The sequence below is a fragment of the Pipra filicauda genome, unplaced genomic scaffold, assembly GCF_003945595.2.
Source record: "Pipra filicauda isolate LSUMZ 115617 unplaced genomic scaffold, ASM394559v2 scaffold167_size3244652_pilon, whole genome shotgun sequence".
Taxonomy (NCBI): Eukaryota; Metazoa; Chordata; class Aves; order Passeriformes; family Pipridae; genus Pipra; species Pipra filicauda.
In genome coordinates, this window is record NW_024104184.1 from 839,996 (window position 1) to 853,114 (window position 13,119).

At 39.9% G+C, this 13,119-nt stretch overlaps 1 protein-coding gene across 9 annotated transcripts in view; it reads right to left on the bottom strand.

Moving 5' to 3' along the window:
* Positions 1-13,119, bottom strand: part of KIF21A (kinesin family member 21A) — an 88,113-nt gene that overhangs the window by 56,623 nt on the left and 18,371 nt on the right. The gene's annotated exons all lie outside the window — the stretch shown is intronic.

Below are 13,119 nucleotides of genomic sequence, written 5' to 3' on the forward strand. Positions count from 1 at the left end.
TTCTAAAGGTAAGATTCCTCACTATCTTCCAACTGAGACAAATTTCAGCTTTGATTTTAGTTTGTTCTGTTTCTGACAAAATACTTTGTAGAATATAGCTACCCTGGACTTCGTATATCATTTTATTAATTCCTCTGCATTCTTAACACTCTTGCAGTCTCGTCAAAATTGAATGTACTGTCTCATGACTAATAATGACTGTGGAAGTTTGTGATTCAATTGGTTTAATGATTAACTATCAACAGAAAAACTCTGGCCTACATAACACATTATTCTAGCTGTAATTAACTAACAATTTGTTTACAAAACTACCTTTTTTTTTAAAGTATTTCCAAGTTCCCAAAGCAGCACAACCCCCCCCCCAAAAGCCCCCAAAAAAACAAACAAAAAAAATCACACAAACAAACAAAAAAACCAACCAAACAAAAAAACCAAACACGCAAAAAAAAACCCACCCCACACCAAATGTGTGCAGATGTGTGCAGGTTAAAAGACAGGACAAAGAAGGCTATAGTAAGGGTGATAAAACATCAGCAGTACAGCTACATACAAACAAAATCATGAAATATTTTATATAGGTTATCCATTTATATAAAGCTTTAAGTACCTATGTTTACTTCAGTGTGGCTACTTTTAGTTACACAGTATCAAAGATCTATGCAGAGTATACTTTAAAGGAACATATTTATCTCATATTCCACATTTTAGAGTAGCTGTGCTGTCTTGAAGCAAATTCCCCAACATCTTCACTTATCACATGTTGGTTTGGATCACACAGCAGTTTCAGTGTGCACAATTTACACCCCGTTCAGAGGAAACTAAGCCAAAATGCTTGACTCCAAACACACAAAACTTGTTCCAAAATCTAATGGGAGCATAAGGGCCCAAAGCTACCTGCTGATCTACTGTGACCGTGCCAACACTTGCTGATGCAGAGAGACCAAGTCTCCAACAGCTCTGAGTGGACTGCTGCAGACTAAATGAAATTACATCAGCACACGTACACTTTAGATCAAGTTAGAAATATCTTACTTAAAAGAAAAAAAATCACAAAACATTATATATCCTCTTTTTATTGCAGATTCTGAATTTTTCATTCATCTGGGGATGTGTATTGCTGTCAGGAGTATTTTTCAGATTTTTTTATTCTAAGGGTTTCATTATATCCCAATGTGTGACACTAGAGACTAACCATAATTTATTTGTAAGGTTTTCCACACATTAATTCCATTATGGAAAGTTCATTTATGATCAGGAGGTACCACCCTTGTCAGCATACCCTCTAGAGTGGAGCAGGAATCAAGTAAACCTTTGAAAAATTTCATTAAAGGAAAGATCATATCACGTGTAAAATAAAATTTGCATTTAAGGACACAAAGTGTGTAATATAGTCACAGACATTCTCTCTAATTACATCATTATCATAAGAGTTTTTTCTTTAAATGAAATAAGAATGCTAAAAGTAATTCAGGATTTACATGACTCCTCCAATAACAACAAACTTGATCCACTAGCACCTGTGAAGACTAAACACAAAATCTGATTAATATGTACAGAAGCTCGTAATACATTTACTTCCTTCTAAATTAAGGAACTTTTGGTAATAAAATAGCTTTTTTTTCTAGGTAGAAAGTCTTCAAAGAGAAATTAATCATATACCTTTTCTAAAAGCATTCTACACAACCGGAAAGTTGAGCAAATAAAACACTGTAGCATGCTGTCTAAAACAATATTTAGAAAATGCCAACTCGGTAGGTTATTCTACTGTTTTCTTTTAATGCCGTGAAGTCAGTCAGAGGGCAAGCTTCTTTTTCAGACTAAGTACTCTTATTCTTTCACTAATCCAGTGCAGACAGTACAAAGGCCATCAATTGTCCTTACAAGAATAAATTCTGAGGGCTTTTAGAACTCCAGAGGTATGTCATTGTTTTACAGTGCAAGAAAGACAAGGAAGACCTTTTCTAAAAATCTAGATGGAAAACACATTTCCAAAATCAAGCATTCCAGAAACCCAACTTTCCTCCACTTATGAAGGGCTTTTACCACTAACTTGCAGAATGAAGTTGACAACTTTAAAAAAAAAAAAAAGTTTTTCTTCATATGTTTTTGTTCTATGCTTACGAAAATGAATTAAGTTTCTACACCGAGGAACTGATTCAATTATGACAGGTGCCGAATAAATTTCTCCTTTCTCCTGCTAAGTAAAGGCTCAGAGTGACCACAAAGAGGAACAGCATGCCTAAAATATCAATGATTTGCATGGTAATTATTACAGTGATGACAGCACTGTAAAGTGAGCAGTTTCCATGTCGCCCTGCAGAGACTTCCCATGAGAATCGTCCCAGCTAGGTCCCTGCCTTGCAGCCAGGCAGCACCTCCCAGAGCTCTGCTGCTACAAAACCCTGCACAACAGCAAGCCTATAAATATCAGCCCAACGTAATCAGCCCACAGCAAAACACCATTCCAGAAACCAGCTAAGCTGAAGGAAATCTGTGTCACTATTAGCAGCTTGTTACCGGCTCAGTTGCTTCCCCTGCGTTGTAACACAGCATTCAGAGACCCAGCAGAGATGATGGTGTCCTTCCTCCTTAACTTACCACTAAATCTGAAGGCAATGCTAAGACAAAAATACATTTTACTAGCACTTAGCACAAAGGAAAAACAAAGCAAGACTCGACACATCAGGGAAGCTACAGCCCAAAGATAGCCCTTCTCCTTTTGTGATTACTCTTCCACAATGTCCCACTCTGCCGTGTACTTGGGAGAGAGCAACCAGAGAGAAATCATGGCTGCATCAGGTTTGAAAGACACCTTCCCCAAGAAAGGATGTGCAGACAAGAGATTTTCATCACTTAACCTGAAGTCTGCTCAAGGGATACTTCATGCTCTGAAATCTACATAGCTCTCTTGATAAGTTTAGCACCAAGCTAATATGATGACCTTAAATGAGAAAGCAACAGATGCCTCCCTTTCAATCTGATTTCTGGCCACTTAAAAGCAGTGTGAGTGGATTACCTGAACCTCATGGCTCTCAAAGTCTTACTGTTTGTACCGAAGGTGTGGCCCAGCAAATAAGTCCTCATGCAAGTCAGATTCTGCTCCAGCACAGGCTATAGGAACATTTCCTCCCACTCCACCCCACAGTTCAATTGGGAAAGTGAGTTTTTCCCTCTGCTTACAGCCAAACCTTTTGCACTCTCATGCCTTAATATGGTCACTTCTGTCAGCAAAGCAGGTAGCACCCACGCTTTAAAAATGTGAAAGAGTTCATTTTGGTCATCTCTCCTTGCCCAGCTTGCAGTCTGGCAAGCTGCCAAAGAGATTTTTCTCCACGACCAAGTTGACTTCACCATTTTGTCTTCTACATGGCCCCACCTCACCTGTTTTTCAGGCTACTCGCTTAATTGTATACTATCAGGTGTTTTCTACCTATTTCCAATCACATCTCCTTAGATGTGGCAACTTCCCAAACAACACTTTGCTTTACATCCTTCCCTCTCCTCTTCACCAAAGCATGAACACACCCAATTCTTGTTTATGTGTAGTTTGCAGCACCTCCAGGCCACACACATGAAACTTAATCCCCTAAATCTCTCCTGCCTCAGCACACTGAGACAAGTTGTCAAATTAGGGAGTGCTAAACCAGCCAGCAGTTGCACAGTAATACACTGTATTGTACTGGAACTAATCCCTCAGTAGAACAGGGGCATAATGTCTCTGCTAAAAGTATTGTCAGCTACAACAGATGCAGATAATATAGTTCAGGGACTACAGCCATCATCAGGTCAATACCCTGTGTTATGCAAGACATCAGACTTTACAGAATTGATTCCTGTTTAAACTAGATAATATAATATCTCTTTGAAAAGCATCTTCTCTTAGTTTATTTCTAGGGATGAAAAATTGTCCCAGTGATTTAAATATATATTATTTATATAAATAACTATCTGGATATATAAGGATATAGATAGATATACATACACACGTATCCCTTTTCAACTACTAAACAATTTTACCTCTGTGCCTGTTCATTTAAGAACCTCTCCAATACCTAATTCTAATGCAGCAATCTCCGTCCATCTATGATTAAGTCACCCCTTAATCTCGTTTCGTACACTAAATGAGACCAGCAGTATTTTAATTTTGCATCTCCATGTGAAGAACTGCAAATATTACTCTAACAAATGCTAATAATCAAAATGTTTACCACATGCCTTCTCGGCACCTCTACAGAATAGCAATAAGAACATGAGAACTTCTAAGAGTGATCTAAAAAGGCAAAGCATCAAATTATTCTTGTTTTATAGAAAGAAAAGTGGAAAAAAACCAATCATAGGTTAATCTTTCAGATAGCGGTGACTATCCAGAAGCTGTGCATTGGAAAGGAAAGATTACTCTGAAGTCCCACGTAAAGTTCTTTTTCATTAAAAAACTCCATGGGGAAAGGGCTGTTTTCACCCTGCTCAGAAAAGCATGAATTCAAACCACGTGTTGTGCTGAGCAAGAAACAAGTTAACATGTAAACCCAGGGCTCTTCAATGCTTCTCTTACTACACTAAGTCTATTAAATTTCACACAGTTAAGTTTCACATGTGGGTATATAAAATATTAAATCCAGAAGTACCTTCTAAAACACTTGCTGAAGCATAGCAGGCAATATAAACTGGGAAACAAACAAACAAATGCTGTCCAAAACCAAACGAAAACACTTTCCTGCCCTTACTTCAGCATCAGAATTCCTTCACCCTTCTATTCCATTTATGCTCATCAAATGACTCCCATTAATCTCCCTTCACAGCAAGCAAGGAGTAAAGAAACTGAACAGATTTCATCTCCAAGACATCTGATATGCATAAACTTTTCAGTATTTTTGCTAGCACACAGTGGAATTTTACTCTATAATTAGCAGCACCTCCAAAAGACACAGTGATAGCATCTGAATGCAATGAGCTTTAAGGATACAATAGGGTCTGGCATATGACAAATCCCAGGTTTACCTGTTGTTAACATATCAAAAAGGGTGCAGAAACAAACCTCTAGGCTCCCACCAGCAACTATCACCCACAGAGAGTTTCTGTGCAGTGGTATCACTTGACGGTACAGTTCTGGTATCGATCACTGGTATTACACTTACTGGTATCAAGAAGTAAAAAGGACGTGCAACTACAGATATACAAGTTACAGTGACCACACAAGACACAGCTCAGCAACCGAGCTGCGGCAACTGGCCACCCAGCACATCACCAAGTCTTTTCCCCCTTCCATAGGTCAGCTCCCACCCTTGAATCTGCTGCTTCCCCTGCAAGAGGCACAGCCACACACCAGTCACCCAGCCAGGGCAACGACACTACCTTGCTGCAACTGTAACTCGATCACTCTTACATAAGATTTGGGCACCGCTCCCATCAGTGTTTCTCTAAAGCTGCCATGGTCTAGACTGAGCTCAGTCCTGCCAGCAGGTATGTGTGCCCAGAGCCCACAGAAGATAGGCAGAGTCCAGGCATTACTCGGCAAGCACAAGTGAGGCAGATGTTTTGCACATCTACTAATGCTTGCCTTTAGATACCAAGAAACTTTCAGGTACGTAAAGTAGGTATCTTGATACAAGTTTGGCAACACCAGAGGATAAAACCTCCTGGATAGGTCTTGGACATAAAAAATGCAGTAAGGACTGTGGCAAAAGCTTAAGCAGGACCTACATGGTCCAGATTTTACTCCAAAGTCCTATTAAGTTACTTACAAAAAGGTATAGCGTTCCTTCAAACTATGCGTAGCCATGAAACATGACCACTAAACCCTTAAGTTAAAACATCCAGCAAAACCAGGCACTAAATGACAAAATGGGCTCTGATATTACATTTTCAATAGCTAACTTATTTTACTGCAAACAAAAAAAATTTTTCCTATTCAAAAATATATGCACAGAACATTTTGTTTCAGTGCTGCAGACTGTCACTTCCAGTTTGCACTTAATGAGAAGGCAGTAAATGGAAAACTGGAATTAAATTGAGGAAATATACCACTGTCATAATTAGATTTGTCCAGTTCCCCTCCTCTACGCTCAAACTCTACTTCTTCAGCTATTTTTATTTTTACAGGCAAATTTAATTTCATAGAACAATTACCCTTTTCAGTAGCTTGTGTCTGGTCAGCTCATCTCCCCATTAGCTGTTCATGGTGGAGATGACATTTGCAGCGCCAGGATGAGGCAGTTCCACAGGCTGCTGCTCTCCCTTGGTTCCTGAAGTGCCATATAATAGCTGCATCTCCGGGCAGCCACTCCAGCCAGCCAGGACACAGTTTAGCAGTACGATTTCAGATTAATTCTTGTGCAATTCTGTAACAGCCTAGCAGGCTGTGCAACACAGATGGCATCCTCACACTGACAGGGACAGTCCTGTGCTTTTGCCAAGAAAAGAAAACGCAAAGGGAAAACACCCAGGCCTGCTCTCTCAAGAATTCCTACTGCCCCACATGCTCCCTTCCTCACACCACCTCCCACAGGAGGGCTAACAGAACTTCCAGCAGATCTAGATGACCTCCAACATCTTTCTTCATAACATGAATGAATGCTTTTATCCAAAGCTCCTTCGTGTGGTTTCTCATGGAGTAGTTTACTCTCTAGTGAGCAAAGAAATCCACAGCTTTTGAGAACAATTTGACTTTTGAGAGAAAGAGAGAAGGGAGAACTGTGTTTCAGGATTTGTACTGGCCTTGTTTATTTCTAGTTCAAGACAAGGTCATCTGTGATGGAAAAGCAGTATTACCATAAGCTTCCACGTGCCTGCCAAGCACAGAATGGGCACACCTCCAAATCCAAGTGCAGTTTGAGTAGAACTAAACAGAAATGTTGTTTCCAATGCCAAAGGCAAACAGATTTTTTTAAATTGTCCTACTATGCTACTTGCCTTAGTTTTCTTATCAACATCTATTGTTATACACCTCACCACTCTCAGAAAGCTAGAATAACAATCCAATATCTTAGATAAAATGAGATATAAGCAAATGCAGCAAAGTATAATTTATGAACTAAGACAAAGTATTTATTATTTATGAGCAAAAAATGAAACAAGGAGTTAAGTAAAAGTACAGTTCTAAATTAATTTCATACCATATAGGAATGCAGGCACACCTCCATTGTGCCATGAAGTGACAGAATAGAGACCTGAGTCACAGCAATCAGGGGTCAAACGTGCTTCAGTGCTGAAAGGGTCAAACATACTCTGGGGCTGAAAGGGACTACAGACATCGGATCTCCATGTAGCTAATTAGCCTGAAGCAACAGCCTCTCCCCATCAGGGAGTATGAACAAGTAATTTTAGAGAGTAAGAAGCATAAATAAGCATTGCTGGTACACAGTGGAACACAGTGCTCAGCTATACTACTAGTGTGGTCAGCATTAGCTCAAGGTCTGGACACCACATTGTACAGTTTACATGAACATACACTGAAAAAATAGTCACTCACTGGCTACTTCTCCTTTAAGGATTAACTCTCAAAATATAATCCCCGGGAATATTTATCACCTTTAAAATAAGAGAACAAAAAGAAACTCCAGAATGTGCTAGCTCATTTCAGTTTTTATTTTAAGAGGTAGCTTCTAGTCTTAGAAAACTCTATGTACACTTCCAACTTTTCATCTGCTTATACTTCTGGAAATCACCCCACAGCTGACAGAACAGCAGAGACATCCCAAACACCTGGTTCAGACACAAACAACAGGTTTCTTCCCCAGGTGGTCTGGGAAACCTAACATCTCCAAAGGCTCATCAGAAATCAAAGAAATGTCTTTCTTTGATTGAAATGTCAAAGAAATGAGCCAACACAGGAAATACACAACCAAGGGAAACTGCAACCAAAAAATTTACAACAAGGAAGCAGAGCCACCCGTGGCTCTGGGTTTGGATGAGTGTTCCAAGTCACTAAAGCTGTAGGTTACCAGAGGATTCAACCAGTCTCCAATTTGATGGCTGTGCTCCAGGTATATTTATATACCAAGTCCAATATTCAAAAAGCAAATGAAGGACAGGAGGACTGCCTTAAACTGTGTATTAAATCTGTCTCTCTTACAGGAGTGCACTTGCTTTTTCTAAATTAAAGGTTTCTGTTGAAAAATATGTTTCAGCTTTTATGACTAATAGGCTCATGCATAGAAATATGAAATACCATCTTCACTTCACTGGTAGTGTTTCACATCAAGCACTAGCACTGACAATAACAAAGAGCAGTACAGATTACTATTATGAAAAATTTATGGCAATAGTACCTGACAGTTACACAACTTATAGAATGTAAAGGTCACAAATTCAAAAGAAAAGGGGAAAGAAAGGTCTTCTGTCGTGGTCCCAGATCAGTGTCTACAACTACTGTGCTCATGGATACTAAGAGGCCAATTAAGCCAGCAAGTATATCTTTCCGTGGGTAAGGATTCATGAAGAAAGCAACTCTATATACAAAAGAAAGAGCACGGTAACCTATATTTCTTTTGAAAATTATGGGGTTTTTCTCCTCCAAAACGTAGCTTTAGCGCAGAAGTTAGCAGCTGTCATCATTCCTGCTCTGGGAAGCAGGAAAGAATGCTCTGGGAACCATAGCTGTAAGGAGCGGCTGAGTCACGTTGCTTAAGAGAGCCTGGTATTAATTATGTAACAAGGGCAGTACAGGAAAAGAAATACACTTTCTGTAGCATCTTTCTGCTCTTTGACTGAATGCTTCACAGAGTTTAAATGTGCTACACAAATATCATTACAAGTACCCTAAGAAGAAAAAAAAAAAAGTTAAAGTTTAAGGAAGGCTTGTTGAAGAGTGCACAGCCCAGCAGCCTAGTAATGAGTCATGATAACAAGTGCTGCCAGTATCTTAGAGACAGACACTTTGCTTCCAGAAATTTTAGTGTCAGAATTCAGCTGACAATGTAATGCACTGTCAAAAATAATGTGGTGAATATAGCCTATCCTACCACCCAAAACAATGCAGTCACTGCTGCTTTATCAAGCTATAGAATAACATTCATTTAGGTGCAATGGGAAAAAGGGGAAGGAACAACAACAACAGACCACAAAACCACAGTCTGAGTACCTCCAAACATAAATACAGTCACATTTAGAGTTCAAGGATTTTGAGGTAATTCAGGCACTTCTTGTAAACCAGGGACCAATAAGCCCAACACATCCAAATGCACCAAGCCTGTGAAAAGTACATCACTCAACAAAAATGTGGTTGATGTCAAATCTTTTTATAAAGCACACTTGTAACTACTGTTGTAATTAATTACTAGAGTCAAACTTTACTAAAAACACAATTCTGTGACACAGCTGGTTTAAAAAAATATTGCCAGCAGCATCATTAGATCAACAAATGATCTAATAATACCCATATAGTATTTTTAATTGAAGGCACAGAAATGACAGTGGCTTTGTTTTAAAAGGTGAATATTCCTACTTGTAGAGCAATGACATTATTTTGTGAGTGTGCAAAACAGTTTAATTATTTATTTATTATGCAATTAAGTGACATATTTTATGAATAAGTACATACTTTTGGGAACTTCCTCACATTACAGCTTATCAAGACCTTTAAGAAATCAGGGATAAGTACCACAAATATATTCAGAAATAAGCAAACAAAACAATGTTTATTCACTCCAGAAAAATATTTTTTGAATAGGAGGGAAAAACAGATGTAATGCAAGATTATCCAGATGACCAAAAAACTGTCAGTCATGCCAACATTAGGCTTAATTCAATTTCTTCTTCAGTTAAATCTTCTTCGGTTAAACGTATGTCTGTTCTAGAAGTTCACTACGTCTTCCAAATAGCCTGATTTTTAAAAATAGGTACTCTATTATTTTTAGACAAAGTTAAAAGGGTTTCCTATGTCTGCAGCAAAGAACTCTTAATTATTGCCTCTGTAACCCAGATTTCCCTTTTCTTTTTAAACACCCACACATATTCACTTACGCTCCCAGCTCTTAGAGATATAGTCCAGAAATCACTACATGTTCATGTCAAGACTACTGTAGCTCTGAAAATTGTTTTAATTTCTTTCCTCTCCATACACAAACTTGATCTTCCCAGTTATATATTCTCAAGTTTAGAGCAGTAGGTTGCTTTATACCTCTGAACCACAGGTCCAACAATTACATTTCGCCAACTCAAAACAAACACAATTACCAACATACTTATAGGTAAAGCTACAAGCCACTTCCCAAGTAATTACAGTTAAATAATACAACAAAAGGACAGGAAGGTCAGATCAGTTAAAAAAAAATCACAAGTTGTCATTAATCATTACTGAAATGACTGCTTATCTAACACTTCTAAAATAACCAGAGATTTCACAATAGGACAATACAATTAAAAACAGTGTTTCAATAATCTGCTCTGTATAGTGCCTTCACTCTCTTAAATTTCAGTGCAACATTCTTAGAACAAAAAATACTGTATGACTTTTCTGCCACTCCTTGTTAAAAAACAAAAACAACACAAAAAACCACACTGTATCCATAACACCCGATACACCAACTTCCAAAGCAAACTGCAGAAAATTTCTTCATATTTATTGTTGACTGTTTCTAATGAACAGAAGTTGCTCTGTTTCAAAACAGAAGGTAGACTGTTCAAGCAGTGACTGAAAGCTTTGAGCTGGCAAATCCCAGCTCTGGAATAAGGAAAAATAGAAATAGTACTTTATTTAGTACTGTCTGTTTTTAAACTTGCAAACCAGAAAGAAACAGTATCATCCACCTTCTTCAGTCCTTCTGGTTTGGCTACAGTGTTACATGTTTTAAGAAAGAATTTTAATTCTTTTCTTCCTGTCTATTCATTCTATTTGCAAGGCTCCATATCATCATCAGCATCAAACTTCAATGATAATTTTTCCATCTTTCCGTTCCTATGCAGTGATACTGTATTCAGCTGCAGGCTGAAGACCTGACCACCATGCTGCTCTCCATTGGCTTTAAAAGAAAACCTCAAAAAGTTAGCTAAAAGTCAGGACAATTCAGGAAACTATGCTAAGAAGTCAGTAGGTAGCATTTTCCCACACTGAGCCACGCTCCAGACTGATTGCTCAGTACAATGCCGGATGCTCTTTTGCTGAAAGTGATCATTTCAAGCAAACATAAATTGACAGTCCCCCAAACTCTCTCCCACCCTTCCTCCCTTCTTCAATCCTCAACGAAGCTGCAAGTCTGCAAGTCTCTCGGTATTGATTCTAAAAACAATCCCTGAAGTTTCAACCAGGTGCAAAACTCGAGTTATCTACAAGCCATAATCTTTTCCTCAGGTAACTCAGGCTGACTTTCAGATGTGGTGGAGAAGGAACTGGAAGTTAGTGAGCAAGACAATATTTAGCATTTATATGGAATACCAGTGGAAAGCTGTAACAAAAGGAGCTTAAGTAACAGGAAGTCAAAAGAATGGAACTTATCACAGTTGACTGGTGAATAAGTTTGGAGTTGGTACTGCTATATCTGAGCCTCATTCAACATCGTCTGTGCAAGAAATCCAGAGGAATCTGGAACCTCACAGGAAAGCCAGTTTCCACACACAAATTCACATCCCAAAGCTAGCAGACAGAGAGCTCTCCACTGCAACAACACTTGCAGCAGGGGCTGAGCTGTCACCATTTCACTTGCTCAGCCTTTCATCCAGTCCAGACGGCCTTACATGACACTACACAGGGGACTGTGTAAGTGCAGGGTAGTAACTTCTCATCTTCAAATCTCTTCAATTACACACCTCCAGTTCTACGTCTGTAGCATACATAGATGTATTACCCTGAAGAAAGACAAGAAACCAGTACAATCAAAAGCTTTTTTTGATAAAACAATTCTGGCAGAAAATTGGGAATTGGATTTAAAATGAAGACCTAAAACGTGCCTAAATGTGGATCCTGCATGGAAAAGAACTTTCTGGCTGAAGTCTTCTCTAAACATTTTCATATTCTACTAAATATATGTTGTGGGTTTCTGTGGCTAGGGTTTGGTAGTGGGGGATGGGCTACAGGGGTGGCTTCTGTTAGAAGCTTCCCCCGTCTGGTGGAGCCAATGCCAGCCAGCTCCAGGATGGGCTTCCTGCCACTGGCCAAGGCCGAGCCAATTAGAAGCAATAGTAACGCCTCTGTGATAACATATTTAAGAACAGAAGGTTGTTACGCAGTGAAAAATTCTAGCCAGGGGAGAGCAGAGTGAGAACATGTGAACAACAAAGTAGACACCAAGGTCAGTGCAGAAGGAGGGGCAGGAGGTGCTCCAGGTGCTGGAGCTGTGGCCCCTGCAGGCTGTGGTGCAGACCATGGTGGAGCAGCTGTGCCCCTCCCATGGAGGACCATCAGGGTGCAGAGACCCACCTGCAGCCCATGGAGGAGCCCATGCTGGAGCAGGTGGATGCATGAAGGAGGCTGTGACCCTGTGGGAGGCCCAAGATGGAGCAGGGTCCTGCTGGAGACCTGTGGCCTGTGGAGAGAAGAGCCCATGCTGGAGGAGGTTTTTCCCGGGTAGGACTTGTGGCCCCTGTAGGGGACCCACGTCGGTACAGCTCATTCAGGAAGGACTGCACCCCATGGAGGAGTGACCTATGGGACAGCAGTTTGGGAAGAGCTGCTGCCCTAGGGATGGACTCACACTGGAGAGGTCCGTCAAGGACTGTCTCCTGTGGGAGGGACCCCACGGGAGCAGGGGAAGGACTCCTCTCTCTGAGCAGCGGCAGAAACAACAACTGACCATAACCCCTCTGCACCGCTGGGGGGGGAGGAGGGAGAACATGGAAGGAAGGAGGGGTGGGGGGAAGACGTTTTTACAATTATTTTACTTCTCACTCTTTTGCTCTGACCCTGTTAGTAATGAAATTCAATTAATATCCCCATTTTGAGTCTGTTTTGCCCATGATAGTGATCACTAAGTGACCTCTCCCAGCTGTTACCTCAACTCATGAATCCTTTGCTGTTTCTTTTTCCCTCTGTCCATTTGCAGAGGGGACTGAGAACAGCTTTAGTGAGTACCTGGCATCCAGCCAGGGTCAACCCACAACAGTATATTAATAACTGGAATTTTTCATCTCTTATTTGTTTGATCTAGAAAATGATATCTACATTGGGCAAAAAAGCTGCAGGTACTT